The 14,768-nt window shown below is 41.7% G+C and overlaps 1 protein-coding gene across 1 annotated transcript in view; it reads right to left on the minus strand.

The window, feature by feature from the left end:
- The window catches only part of rnf43 (ring finger protein 43), a 96,338-nt gene that overhangs the window by 80,847 nt on the left and 723 nt on the right, over positions 1 to 14,768 (minus strand). The gene's annotated exons all lie outside the window — the stretch shown is intronic.

Raw genomic sequence — 14,768 nt, forward strand, 5'->3', positions numbered from 1 at the left:
TGGGTGAGCAACCTGCTAAGAACAGTTTAACTGTGTGTGTTAAAGCAAGGGGAAGAAAGAGAAAGAGGGAGCGTGAAAGAGGGAAGGTAGAGAGGGGGAGAAAGAGTGACAGACAGACAGACAGAGAGAGAGAGAGAGAGAGAGAGAGAGAGGGATGGGAGAGAGACATAATGAGGGGGGGGGGGAGCTCAGATAAGAGTCTTGAAGCACAAACTGTGGCTGTGGCCCTTTTTGGAACGACTCCAGGGCTTGTAATGCAGGTCTTCTTTGATAATGGCGCACAGTATGTGTAAGAGCGTTGGGCTGCAGCCAAGGTACACAGCCTTTTGGTAATAGTTAACTGAGTGGGCAAACAGTGGAAGTCAGCAGCATGGAGGTAGGTCAGAGAACTGCAGTAGACACACTGCTGCCTCCCCCTCTGCACTCCTCACCCCTGTTCCCCAGCACTGCCCAACACACTCTCTCACTCTCTCTCTCTCTCTCTCTCTCTCTCTCTCTCTCTCTCTCTCTCTCTCTCTCTCTCTCTCTCTCTCTCTCTCTCTCTCTCTCTCTCTCTCTCTCTCTCTCTCTCTCTCTCTCTCTCTCTCTCTCTCTCTCTCTCTCTCTCTCTCTGATAGGTCTGGTATTGCACTGGAGCACTTGGCTCTGCTCCTGGCTCTTAGATTTGGACTGCAGCTTTGCAAACATGCTGTTGACTCATAAAGGACACAGTACAGTGATGTCCACTCAACAAAACTTTCTTCATAAATTAAAGTACCAAAAGTGCTTCGAAAAAAGAACACTACTTTAATCTCCCACAACAAAGTTGATGCATTTCTAGAATCAATTTTTGCATTTAAGAATGGTACCATTAGCACTTTTATTTGCAGTATGTACTTTATATAAAGACAAGAGATTACATTATGAGCAATTATGTGTAGTGACATGACATTGGTCACTGCACACATCCTCTCATGTCTTACTGCTTTGTTTCCCCACTATTACATGCATTCACAAAGATGTAACACTCTGGAAAATATGGTTTAGACTCAGCAACGAGACTGCATCATTGTACGAGACAATTAGTTGTTGGCCATGTCACATCTAATTTGGCAAAGATTTTAAAAAGTTGTGATGTTTTTGTAACCGCAATGTCAGTCTGTCTCCTGACAATTTGTCATGGTTAGGCTTTTTCTACTCGCACAAGGGACACACTTCTCTGTGTAGGTCAGTCTTTCTCAATTCCAGTCCTCAGGCCCCCCTGCCCTGCATGTTTTATAGGTAACCCCACCGTAACACACCTGAATAAAATAAAGGTCTTGTTAACAGGCTGTAAAGAACTTGATGAGGAAGTTCAATAATCTGACTCAGGTGCTTTGGAGTCATGTCTAAAATAGGCAGGGCAGGGGGGGCCTGAGGACCGGAATTGAGAAACACTGGCGTAGGTGTGTGCGTCTCGCTTTCAAGTCGACCTGCCGCTTCAGACTGTCCAAGGACTTGGAAAGCGGTAGACATGTCATTACTCAATCCTCTGCCAACCTGCTGCTAATCTCAGAGTGAGCAGACCAAACACCAAACCACATGCGGCTCTGCTTTAGTCTTCAGAGCTGGCTTTCAGGGCTGCTGTGGTGTAATGCTGTGCTAACCTTAACCTAGGGCCCAGAACAAAGAGCGACACCATGCTCCACTCCACTACCGCACTGCAATCTTGGGGTTTAAATAGCAGGCTTTCAGGGAATGAGGCCTGGCAGCTGGAGTCACAAACAGACAGAGCCCAAATAACTTCTTACAGCCTTAAAAGAAGGTCATGTGAAGCTGGCTGGTAATACTTTTCTTTAGACGCTTCGGAGCAGCATCTACAAAGGAGGTTATCAGGTGAACGGCCTATATGAAACATCACGCCTGAGTTCTTTCAAATACAAACTGCTTTTTGATCCTCCCACTTGATTTCTAGTCAACAACTGTGCTCTAAGGGCAGCTGACAGGAAGCCTGCCTTGGAGTAAATATATATACACAGGTTATGTAACCCGCTTGTAGCTGATAGTCCAACAACTCTATCACTTCCCTGCAAAGTCCTGTTCTGTGGTCAAGGCCATTTGAAGAGAATGATCTTAAAGAGTACCAGATGGAAAACCAACACGACACAAAGATAAAGGATACATACTTTAGATGAGATCAACAATATTGTTTGTGTTGCTTTTGCTGTGTCAATCGTTGTTAGTGTTGGCTGATACACGTGAGGGGAGTCAATGACTGTCCAAGTCTGTCAGCATTCCTGTTGGGTGCCAAGGTATTTACTTTGGACAAGAGAGGGAGGCACTGCAAGGGATTGGCTCTAATTAGGGGCAGCTAGTCAGGAGGTCATGGCCAATTGGAATGAGTCTCCTAGATATGTAGTCCTCTCTTGGGGGGCTGTTTAACAGTCAACCAAGCGTAGTCTAGTTGGGTTTAGATGTTTTTGGAGCATGCAACAAGGTCAGTTTGCTCCAAATCAGCTATTCCAACTGGGGTGAAACTAATAAATGGCTGATAGGGAGCATTGTTAATGCTTCAAGGGACTGTGTAAGTTTGAGCTGTAAAGCCATACTGTGACGTAGGAGTTTAGAGGGGTTAACTATGTCTTTGCAAGTGTGTTGATATATAATGATGTCTCCAACAACCCTCTCTGATAATAAAAGACTTCTTTTAGACTGTGAATGGATGTGATTTCACACACTAACTAATTTTTCATTTTTAACTCCCCAAAGGGAGAGGAGTACTCTCCTGCAGACCAGAAATTAGCAGTTGGTTTAAGCTTGTCAGACGTACTAGTCCTTTGGCTAATGCAAAGACAGGCAGTCTTCATTTAGTCTGACTAGGCCATTCATCATGTTGGGAGGCATGTGACTGTATGAGAAACCATCTTTCAGATCAACATCAGACAGTTGTCATCAGAGGGCCTCAGTGCTATGCTGTCCTGAAATTTCACAGGGGTACATGACGTCCTCTGTGTGGCAGGTATTAGGGGAAAAAAAACAGAAGTGTACAAGCTGAGCTGCTGTGTCGTTTGTATGAAACTTTAACAGCCAATAGAGTCACTACTTTTCTGAATTTTTACCCACAATGAAACTATTTCTTAGTGATATTTATCAACTGACACGTGAAAGTGTCATTTTTAGGATTAGTCAGTAAATCAATAATCTGGGATGAGACATGACAGTTTTGCTTGTAAATAGCAAATCCATATTAGAACATATATTTTTTTGTCAGTGTTGTATTTTTACATATGCTTAACTTTTTAGTCTTGCCCAGTAGCCGCTGAGATAAACTCCAAAATAATGAAAAAAAAAACTTTATTATAATAAAATTGTATGGAATTTAAATAGAACACAATGTAACTAATGCACCACACTACAATGAGGCTTTATTCACACCACAGGTTGTAAAAGAAGACATTTCTGTCTTCTGACTCCTTTTGATGGCACACTGACATACATTATGTACATTTGTGGAGCTATAGCATCCTGAGGCTGAGAATATGGACTTCACAACTTATTTTTTCTACCCCGGGCATCACATGAGAGATATGTTTTTATCTTTATAGCACAACATCACATGCTAGCATGTGGACATCAACCCAAAGGCCAATATTAAAGCTGGGGTACGTAATGTTGGGGAGCTAGCAAGATGTGAAAGTGGCACCTTGTCTTGACTTCTCCCCCTCTGGTTTTGCTCCTTATGTTATTCAAGGCTTTTTTATTTGCAGATTTTTCCACCAACAATTTTCTCATTCTCGGCTATTTAGCGGGAGGAGGCAAATCCTTCCTGCATTTTCTCAGCCATGTTTGCCTTCCAAGTTTCTTCTTCACTACTTTGTATTTTCACACTAACACACTATTTCTAAACAAGTTGTGGCTATCAGGTATGCGCTGCAGGAGGGGGAAGAGGGGAGCCGAGAGAAGAAGCTTACGAAATTTAAGAAATGAACATTTTCATTTCGGCCCAAACATTGGACTAGTCAGTTTTTACAGATTTACAGTAAACTGTGGGGTCTAACTATATTTCTTATTGTTCATGATTACAAAATGTATAAACTACTTCCAGGACGAGGAACCACTTCAGCCAGAGTAAAAAAAAAGAATGCCTTTAAGCAAGATTACCAACTATGGCCTGAATGTTCACCATGGCTGATTCAGCAAAGAAACCTAAGCGGACATTAGCGAATAAATGAAAGAGACTGGACCGACTATTACTGTCCAATGAGAGTTCGGAGAAGAGACAGGATGCAAGGTGGATGTTAAATTGGCCTTTGCTATGGGGCACTAAAGTGTGGAAATCTAACCAAATTCAATACTTTTGTTGAACACTAGATTTATTTTAATTTCATTTGATTTTTTGCCAAGATCCTTTTTTTTTTTTGCATGGTTGTCCACATCATAATTAAGTGTTTATGACATATGACAGTCATTTAAATTTAATTATAAAGATTGTTCAGACGGTGGTGGCTTTGAATACCATCAGCAACGTATCCAACTCAGGACTACATAATGAAATCGGATTGGTTCGGATTTAGAGGAAGTCTACTGTTCTGTTCATTTTTTATTTTTTAACTTTTTTTTTTTTTTTTGCAATATAAAAAAGCAGCAGTGTGCCTTCCCTGTTTATACTGTACGTCCTTAAACTGATCAAAATAAAGGATAAACTTTCCTGATATTCTTTAATTAATCCTACTGAGAAAAAAAGGCAATGGATTTGTTTTATTCAAATCCATTGAATAAAACAAATCCAGACTTATTTTTTTTTAATTGTTGCAATAACAATCAATAACATGGTAACAATAGTTAAATGGTCTGAAACATAAAACAATCATGGGATAACACATACTTTTTGCATTACATATCCAAAAAAAAGTGATAGAGATGACTCCATGAAGATTTTGTAAGATTTATGATAAATTACTGAAATGTTTGCTCTACCAAACAGCAAACCAGTCTGTGAAATGTTTAAATAAGTTTGTTCTGGTATTTTATTTTAGTTTGTATTGATACCATGTCTTGAAACTCTATTCTTACTTAGTAAATGTTATTAAGAGCTCAGCTGATCATTTTATTCCTGGTTTTTTTCTGACATTTCTTCTACTACTTCCTCTTCTACTTAAATAATACATTGTTCATTCCTATTTTTTTGTTTTAACTAATGTCCATTATGACTTCATTTAACTGTTTTTAGGTTTCTTGTTTAAATCTTGTCATGTGAAGAAGTAAAGTTATATCCCACATTAATAAATCCTTTTAACTCTTCCATATATGTAGTCAGAGTTTACTGGAAATGTGGTGTGCATGCTTTCCAGTGTGCTGTAATTTTATCTCTTTCATATCATCCTGTGTGTTTCTGTCTCTCCTTTATTATTCAGCTACTGGTTTCCATGAAGCCATTCAACAAGTTCAAAACAAGGTGGTTTTCAATGTGAAGCTGTAGCTGGAAACATAATCTATTTGTCGCCAAGGTGGCACCGGACGATCCTCATATTGTCTTTGTTTAGCTGCGCTGTGAACAGATATGCCAGTTGCTCACACATCCACCTGACACCACTTGTGCACCAACAACAAGCGCGATGGGTGGTCTGTGGCCTTTGTGGAAGTGATCATGTATAAAATGACGTTGCAAGGACAAAAGTTCAACATGGCTCAAACCAGCTTGTTTGCTTCTTCTATTGAAGTCAAAGAAATATCGGACATATTAGCTTGGCTGACTGAAGGTATTCAGGTTCTGAATGAACTTGGTGGGATGACAAACCTCTTTAAAACTAAAAGTGAAGAATTTTGGAGGAAAAAAGGAGGGAAAAAAGGTCAAAAACAGGACATGCTATTTGCTGTTTGGAAGTGACCATATGACTCTCGGAGACATAAAGCATTTTTTGTGAGCAGCGTTATCTCCCTTAATCTGGGGTTACAATATGGCTTTTGTAGTCATGCAGCACTGAAAGATCTAAGTCACTTTGATCTCACTTAATAGAGTTTGGTAAATGATCTCAGTATGAGAGCTCCACCTCCTGTGTGCACGCACACACACATGCACACACACACACACACACACACACACACACACACACACACACACACACTCCGTCTGGACACTCACAAGGACTCATTCATGCTTGCATATGCGCACACACACACACACACACACACACACACACACACACACACACACACACATTGCATATGCGCGCACACACACACACACACACACACACACACACACACAAAATATCCGACCATCACACAGGTGAAAGCTCTTCCTCTCGCGGATCATTGAGCCAAGCGCTCAAGCAGAAAAGTATAAAATGTGCCTCAGCTCCTCGCAGACGGCGTTTTCTTTTCAAACAATATCACTCCGCACACGTGCCTGTCATCCACAAACATGCTGCACAAATTGTTTTGCAGCTTTTCACAGGAAACACAAACAACTCGAAATGAGATTACTTTGTTTTGAGGAGGCATCATGAGCTGGATTTCCCAGAGCAATGAACAAAAAGACATATTTAAAAAAAAAAAAAACAGTCAGAGAGTGACTAAAGGAGCCACAGGGAGCCAGAGGGAGAGGGAGGGAGTTTGTCAGACAGCATTTATCTGTGGCATGGTGATGACTCTTTTCCTCCAACCTCTCAGTAAAACTAAGCGCTTCCTGCCTTTTGGAGTGCATGCAGCCATTTTTGTCCTTGAAACTAAAGCACATGCAATGAATTACAACCATTTTAGCAGAGCTGTCAAGAAACAAGAGAGAGCTGCTTAAGAGAAGAGAGGAGGTGAGGAGGAGGAGGAGGAGGAGGAGGAGGAGGAATTTGAAGCCACGCTGCTCAGGATAAGAGGAACAAGACAGGCAGTGAAATGAAAAAGTGCAGAGAGGCTTCTGCGCCTTTGATGTTGGCGGCAGCAAAAAAGGTCCGCGTCTTCCTTTAGTTGTTGATACAACATAAACTCTGTCCGATGATCCAACCAGACCCTGAAGACTCCACATCAACCTTAAGCAAATGTACACAATCACTAATATCTGGCATTTCTAGAAGGACAATTGTTCCAAAAAAGAAGAAAACATGATTGTCATTATTATCTGACTCTGCATATAAATGTAGATATGATGACTGGGTTCCTAAGGTTTATACACTGTACACATTATGTCAGTAATTTAAAGTGATGGTTAAACAAAATATGATTGAATTAGTTTTCTTTATTAATCATCTTCAGTGCTTTTTATGAGGCTGCATAAGCTTATCAGGCCTGTATAAACTTGTTTTATCCTGCAGGCTTATGCAGCCTTGGCATGGTTGTTTGGACACAATTAAAAAAATTTTAAGCTTATATATTCATTGTAATAATGATGTAACCCTCGGGCAGGTACATTCATGTGAAAAAGAAAATAAACCCTCTTTCAGCTCTAAAAAAAAAAAAAAAAAAAAACTAAGCCAATCTTAGGTCCACTCTTCAGATCATTGAGGTTTGCAGCTTCTGCTTCTCTCTTTAGGTCTCTCTGCAGGATTTCAATCAGGTCTGGACTTTGACTGGACCGTTGCGACACCTTATATTCTATTTTTTTTTTACATTTGCTGGTGTGGTTGGGATCACTGTCCACTTGCATGACCCAGTTTGCGTCCAAGATTTTGCAAAGCTTTCCTTTTCAGATGGCCTCATATTTGACTATAAACCAGATGTCACTGTGAACTCGATGACTGCAAGGTGTCTCACAAATGTAGCATCGTGCCTGATGGCCAAACACCTTTATTTTGGTTTTGTCTTATCTGAAGGACATTGTTCTGGAACTCTGATGCAGCTTTGCTAACTTAAACTATGATACCACGTTCTTTAAAACCAAAAAAAAGGGCAGCTTTTATTTGCAACCGTTCCAGATTTTTTTTTCCTAATTGTTCTGTTATTAACTTTCACATTTAGCATGCTGAGGCCTGTAGAGATTAAGGTTTTTTTCTTTACATTTTCTTTAAGCTTTGTATAACCTGGCCATAGGCTGAATATAACATGTGGCCCAAGTACTTTTTTATTTTTGCTCATAAGTGACTCAGGAGAGATTCTTTCATAGCAGTGTGAACATTTTACATGTGGTTTTAAAACTGATACCAGTCGGATTTTTGTTTAATGTGACTGCAGTCTGAACATACAAGTGACCCATATCCGAGCTCACGTAATGATGACATCACTCTGTATTGACTCAGCAACAGGAGAAATGGTAAAATTAGCAGCAGAATGACTACAGAACAAACATGGAGGACAGCATGGACAGGGTTATAGAGTGGAGGGACAACAACATTTTAGAATTAAGAAGTATTTGTGGGGATAAAACCATCCATGGACACTGACTTCAAAGGCCTACATGTTTAAGCTGCGTGGTGGGAAACGTCTTGTTATTAATCTGCTGTGCATGCGGGTCGCTTCAGGGCTGTAATTCACTCCGAATAAAAATATCAGATCTGACAAAAAAATCGGAATTGATGATTAACCCTTGCAACATGAACGTAGCCTTAGCTGAGGATGTAAAACTGACACTGCCAACATTTTCCCACCAGTAGCATTTGAATAAATAAATACAAAGAAAACAGATTTTGTTGTTCAGACAGAGTAACCCCTGCATGGACATGACCTGCCGTTGGGTGAAATGTAAGGTGTTGTTGATTGTTTTGAGAAGTCCTGACCCTGAGGTCAGCTGACCAGCGACTGTTGGTTGTCCCGAAAGCCGGGTTAAAACCCAGAGGTGGCAGAGCCTTCTCTGTAACAACACCCAGACTGTGGAACAGTCTGTCAGGTCCTCTCAGTCTTCAGGTTTAAAACACAGCTCTCCTTCCTGGCCTTCAACACTAGCTAGAAGGAGTATCTTGGCATGTTATTTTTATTTGTGATAATTTGTATCTGTGATTGACTGCAGTTGATATTGTGAAGCATTTTGTTCAAGTCAAGGTGCTTTTAATGGTGAAATGTAAATAAATTTGAACTGGATTGAATTCACCTGCTGTGTGGTACAATTGTCATCTGTTGCAATGTGGTTCTCTGTAAATCTCTATAAATGTGGCCCTGATACCCAGGGGAGGGGACAGCCTGGCCGAGAGGGTCTTGGCTGCAGACTGGATATTGGACAGGGTTGGACGTCCAACCCTGCCCCCTCAACATTGATTGGTGGCCATTGCTAACCCCGATTTGACATCCAACACAGGGGTATGTCTGGGGCATGTCACAGGGGTACCTGGCAGAGTTGAATATCCACAGTGGGATTTGAACCCACATTTTCCAGTGTGGGGACTGGCAACTTACCATGGGACTACAGGTCCTACTAACTGAACAGGTCCACCTCCCCCACCCTACCTCACCTGTTACTCTTTTCTCTCTTCAGAGCCAAACGCTCCCTTCTGGAAGCAATTGGGCTCCACACAAGACAACTAGTACACCTCACAATAACTTCCAAATCAGTAGGCCAGAGCCTTAAACCATAAACGTGGTAACTCTAAACCCCAACCCCTAACACCCATTGCCCATCTAACTACGCCCATTTGACATCCAACTCCACCCAATATCCAGCCCCGCCCCATTCTCCAGGCTGCAGCTGGAGGTGATTGGCCTGGCCTCCGCACTCACTATGGATCAGAAGGCTTTCCTCTGTACTCCTAGTGAATCGGTTTCAACTAGAAAGAGACAGGTGCTTCAGTTGACCTGAGCTGTCCGGGCAAATTCAGAAAGGTTGTTCACGTTATGTTTCTCTCAGAAAACACCAAAACCCTGCACGTTTTAACTACATTGAATGCTCCTAACACTGAAAGGATTAGAGGTGTGTTGAAAAGATCGATTCAGCAATTCTGAATCGATTTTCATAATAATTCCTGAAGATTGATCTGTAAGACCAAAAATCAATTTTTAAAAAGAAATTTTTACCCCGGTTAACTTTAACCTTTTTGCCACGTTTTGAATTTACGCATGCGCGCTTCATGTGAGGACTTTAAAACAGTCAACATTGCATCAGGCACTAGCATTATTAGCCACGCCCCAGGTTTGAAAACACCCGAAATGTTTAAGGGTGAGATCTTAAAACATTTCGGATACAGAAAAGACAAACAGAAAGACGGACTCAACAAAAGCATAGCGATTTGCAAGACATGTCAAATGGAGGTCACATGTTGAGACATCCACCAGGCCGCAACAGATGAAACACAAGAAAACTTTGCAACCACCAGCCAATTCTGCCCATTCTCTCCAAATAACTGAGGCGACTGCATGGTTCATTTGCCAGAATATGCACCCGTATTTTGTTGTTGAAAATGAGTGCTTCAGGCGGCTAATGAAAGTAGCGGAACCACACTACATTATGGTGTCTCGCAAACATCTCTCTGAAGAAGTCATTCCAAACATGTACCAGTCGGTAAAAGAAAATGTAAAATTTAAACTTCAGTCATTCTGGGAAGGGCACTGCTCCTTACAGCCATCTTTAACTTCCAATACTTCATTAATTTGTTGGTGAATGTCAATATAATACTAGTATCAATATGTTGCATATAACAACACAGTCATGTAAATAAAATAAAAAAATCTAATAAAATGATACAGACTTAAAACCATATTAGATCAGAACAAATCAGATCCAATTGTGATAATCAATTATAAATTTTCAGAATTAAAATCGAATCGATTCTTGAAATTTGAATTGATACCCGGGCTTAGAAAGGATCCTTGGCCCACCTGGCCCTATGAGGTGCCATCGAAGGAAAACGAACGGAGGAGACTCATCTCTACTGTCACTGATGTGGAGCCTCGGTAAAAGTTTGTCTCTTCTTCTATCCTGGAGTAATACCTTCACTGATCTGCAGTCAGTTGGTCTGTGTGCCTGAATGCTTCACAAAAGTGTGTTAAAAAAAAAACGCATGCAAATGAATGAAAACTTAGCTTCTTTGGGAAATACACAAGGTTGTGGCTAATGGACAAACAGAGTGACGGCGGTGTTAACCGAAGAAACAGAGACCTTTGCAGGTTATTTGCATGAAGAGAGCTATGAAAAGGAGACAAGAATGTGTTGTATAACGTTCAAAAATACCAGACCTGGTCTAATGACTAAAAAAGAAGGGAGCCTGCAGGATGAAGACATCTGCCATGTTTCCCCTACCTGCCTCTCCCCTCTTCCCCGTGCCCGAGAATACATCTAAACAGCCATCTCTTGTGGAAGAGGGTGGACAGGACAGCACTTGCCCCTGTTTCCTGTGTTGCAGGCCCTTAGCTTTGTCAGATCCCTGCTCAGGAGAAACCATTAGTCCACAGCTTGTCTGATTGCCTGGACACACGTAGGGCTCTGTTCAAGGCAGGAGCCAGAGCAGCGACATAAGAGCAGCAGTCTCACCGGAGGAAGGAGGTGGTAGCAAAGCCACGGCGGGCTGGCTGAACTGATGAGCATATGGAAGAAAAAAAACAGGACAATTACATCTTGACAGCAGATCTGTGTAAGCGGGAAAAATAACAGGCTATAAATAATGTCTGTGTGAACGGAGTTGAGTACGTTTCTCGTGTTGGAGGCTGCTTCCTTTCCACATAAACAGCAGCTTATCACAAAAAGAAAGAGAAGAAGTCGGTTCTTTTCAACAAGCGCAGTGGCAAAGCGGGGGGAAATTAGGAGTTTACGACGACTTTATTCATGACTTTATGTAACTGCTGGTGTCGCCAAAGGGCAGATGGGACGAATTTAGGGAACGCGAGTCTACTTCTGTTTATGTTGAGGTCTCATATGGTGTCCATATCGGTTCTTGTACAAAATTTAAAAAATTAAAAATCAGAGCAGGCCTCTTCGCTGTCACCGTATGAGAACAAGATGCATGAGGATGAATCTGGTAAAGATGGGGGTTCACCTCAAGTTTCATTCAGATACAAGCAAACAATTGGAGGAAATCAAAGTAAAAGTGTGAAGCTCTTTGTCGCAGATGAAAACTTAATTCTGAAACAAATCTTTCAACCCTAAAACAATTTATGTGACTCTGAGATGTATGTGATGCCACCATCAGGGGTTAAACTTTGTAAAGCTACAGTCACTGCAAATGTGGAGCAGCAAGGAGCTCCGAGGAGCCCTGGACCTGCTGTTATCTCATCCAGGGAGATAGGAAGTATGGACAGGAAATCTACAGGGAGGGGGAGGAGAGGGCCCATATGGGAAGTGCAGTGTAAACAGCCTCAGCTTTTAATCATCCCAGCTCACGTTCGGAACTGGACACACTTTGATGTTTTCCCTCAGCGCCCCCTCCACCCTCCCATCCCTCGTTCCCAAACGGCTAGTGCTGAGGGCCGAGGGAAAGGGGGGTGCTCAGATAGCAGCTTCGGATGGGAGAGGGCTCGGAGGTGGTTGAGAGAGAGAGAGAGAGAGAGAGAGTGCTTTCAGTACCTTTTGGGATGCAGAGAGGGGAGACGAAAGAATGTGAAGTGGTGCAGAGTTAACTGGTGTTCGGTCGACAGCCCGACCTGCCTTAATTATAGCTGATGTATCTTAGGGAGCTCTAGCAGGTCAATACAACGTCTCAAAGAACAAAGACCCCCCCCAAAAAAACCACAATGCTGAAAAGGAAGAAAAGAAAGTCAAGATGGCTTTAAGTGGAAATTGGTGGAGCTTTAATGATGTTCTATAATTGGGTTCTGTGGATGTGAAGAGGATTTATAAACTCTCTCTCTCTCTCTCTCTCTCTCTCTCTCTCTCTCTCTTTTCTCAAAGTTCAGCATTATCCGGGAAGCTTTCGGACTTCTCCGCTGATCACTAAGCTTCATTTTGGAAGGAGTGAGAGTCAAAATTCCTCCACACTTGTATTTGTCCAAATACTGCTGGCCAGACCCCAGCTAGTGTTCCAGTGAGCGTGTTCATTCAGAGGACAGGGCATACTTCCAGGGAAATCACAGTTTAATAGATCAGAGGGAGATACGTACCAAAGTAAAGTCTCATGACTTGGATACTCTGAAGAAAACTGTGAACTCCTTTTATCCCAAGTAGTCGGAATTTGTCCCGCTCATGTTGGCCAGCATGAGCAGCACAGGATGTGACAACTAAAAGAGGGCATTGCATCATTTTACAAGTGAAAACTTAATATGACCGGGAAATCATGTAAAGTTTTATTGATTGGTAATTGATGTATTTCAGACCTGCTAAAATTTCCAAACATGCCAGCTAAAAATTTCTACAGGCATCAACATTTATCAGAAATGCGTTGACCAATTTCTCATATGTTTATGTGCTAATATGGAGACGAGAGCAGAAACTAAGAAAAAAACTGTACAATCGATCCATAGAATTTCCTGGTCTTCATCCTCTTCATCCAGTGGAAGACAAGAGCAGAAAGCAGGACCATAAACCTGCCTGCAGAGGCAAAAAAAGACCTGTTGGAACAGGCCTGCACTGCAACAAAGAGCATAGAGCATCCTGCAGCATGACACCACCTCTACGCACCATGAGAACAGTCTTGGAATAGAGGGTCTGCCACAAATAGCATACCCCCTTGTCCTTGTCTTGGACAAAACTACCATCAATGATCTGATTTATGCAAACAAAAGTTATGATAAATAAAAGGTAGGGGTAATGAGGGAGCAACAGGAGAGAAAAAAATGCAAATTAAGCTGCCACCATTCTGACAAAAATGTTTTAGCTTAAATGTGGCACCTCACTTCACAAATTTGGGGGGAAATAACATCATAAGTTCTAATAATCATCAATCAAGCCCCATCACTGAAGCTGGAAGTCCCACAGAACTGGAAGTGGCTTTGATCCCAGCAACACGCGGAGATATGCATCCCTAACATGTTAACATCCCATACAGACACGGTGAAGTCAGATCAGCTCGAAGCAGAGAGGAAAACAGCAGAAGCTTTTCAGCATGCCTAATGCCAGGCTTTCTCCATGGCCAGGCCATGTAAAGCCTTATCAATTATGGCAAACTGAGGCATCTGGGCGTCCCATTCACACACTCTCCCAACACCTGGTGAGTGAAGAGAGACAAGATCTTACAGTACCTCATATCTGTCGTCCCGTTTCTTTGGAGACAGTAAATAACTTGACGCTGCTGAGCTTTATGGCCCAGGAACCTTAATCCACTCATGAATCCTAAATATGCACATTGAATAGACCACATATTTCACATTTACACCGTTAATACCAGTTTTTTTTTTTAAAATTATTATTCAAATGGAGGGGTTAAGATGGAGAGCCTACATGGGTCTAAACATGATCAACCGGTGGTTAAAAAGTCCTCGACCACACCTTGATACTAACTGCACAGCATGCGTTAGATTCCAAAAATAGTTACAGCAAAACAAAAGTTGTCATGTTGAACAAGGTACACCTACTAATATTGGCAAACCTCAGTAGGCATGTTCTTCCAGAGGTAACTCAAAGTACAACCAAAACAAACTAAGCTTATTAACACACATTTGTCATCACTATTATTAAACAAACACAGCCATTCTGGGTGGAAAGCGTGACTTGGAGATCACAGTCACCTCAGTAGTTAGATGGCTTACAACCAGTACAGGTGCTAATATTACCAGGGGTGGATGCAGAGGCACGTGGGGCCAAGATTTACTCCACAGTGGAGTAACTAAGTGTTTTGAGAAGTTTAACTTTTTTTCTTTTTAAAAAAAGAAAAACATTTTTACTTTTAAAAAAGTCCCTAAACATGACACCATTTGCAGGGTTTTGCCTCCAGATCAGGATAAGTGTGTTAATGGTAAAGCTGTCATTTACAGTGTCCCACTCATTTGCTGGCCGGGTGAACTCTGAAACACATCTGCCATTAGGT

The sequence above is a fragment of the Telmatherina bonti genome (genome assembly GCF_933228915.1).
Source record: "Telmatherina bonti genome assembly, chromosome: 10".
NCBI classification, from domain to species: domain Eukaryota; kingdom Metazoa; phylum Chordata; class Actinopteri; order Atheriniformes; family Telmatherinidae; genus Telmatherina; species Telmatherina bonti.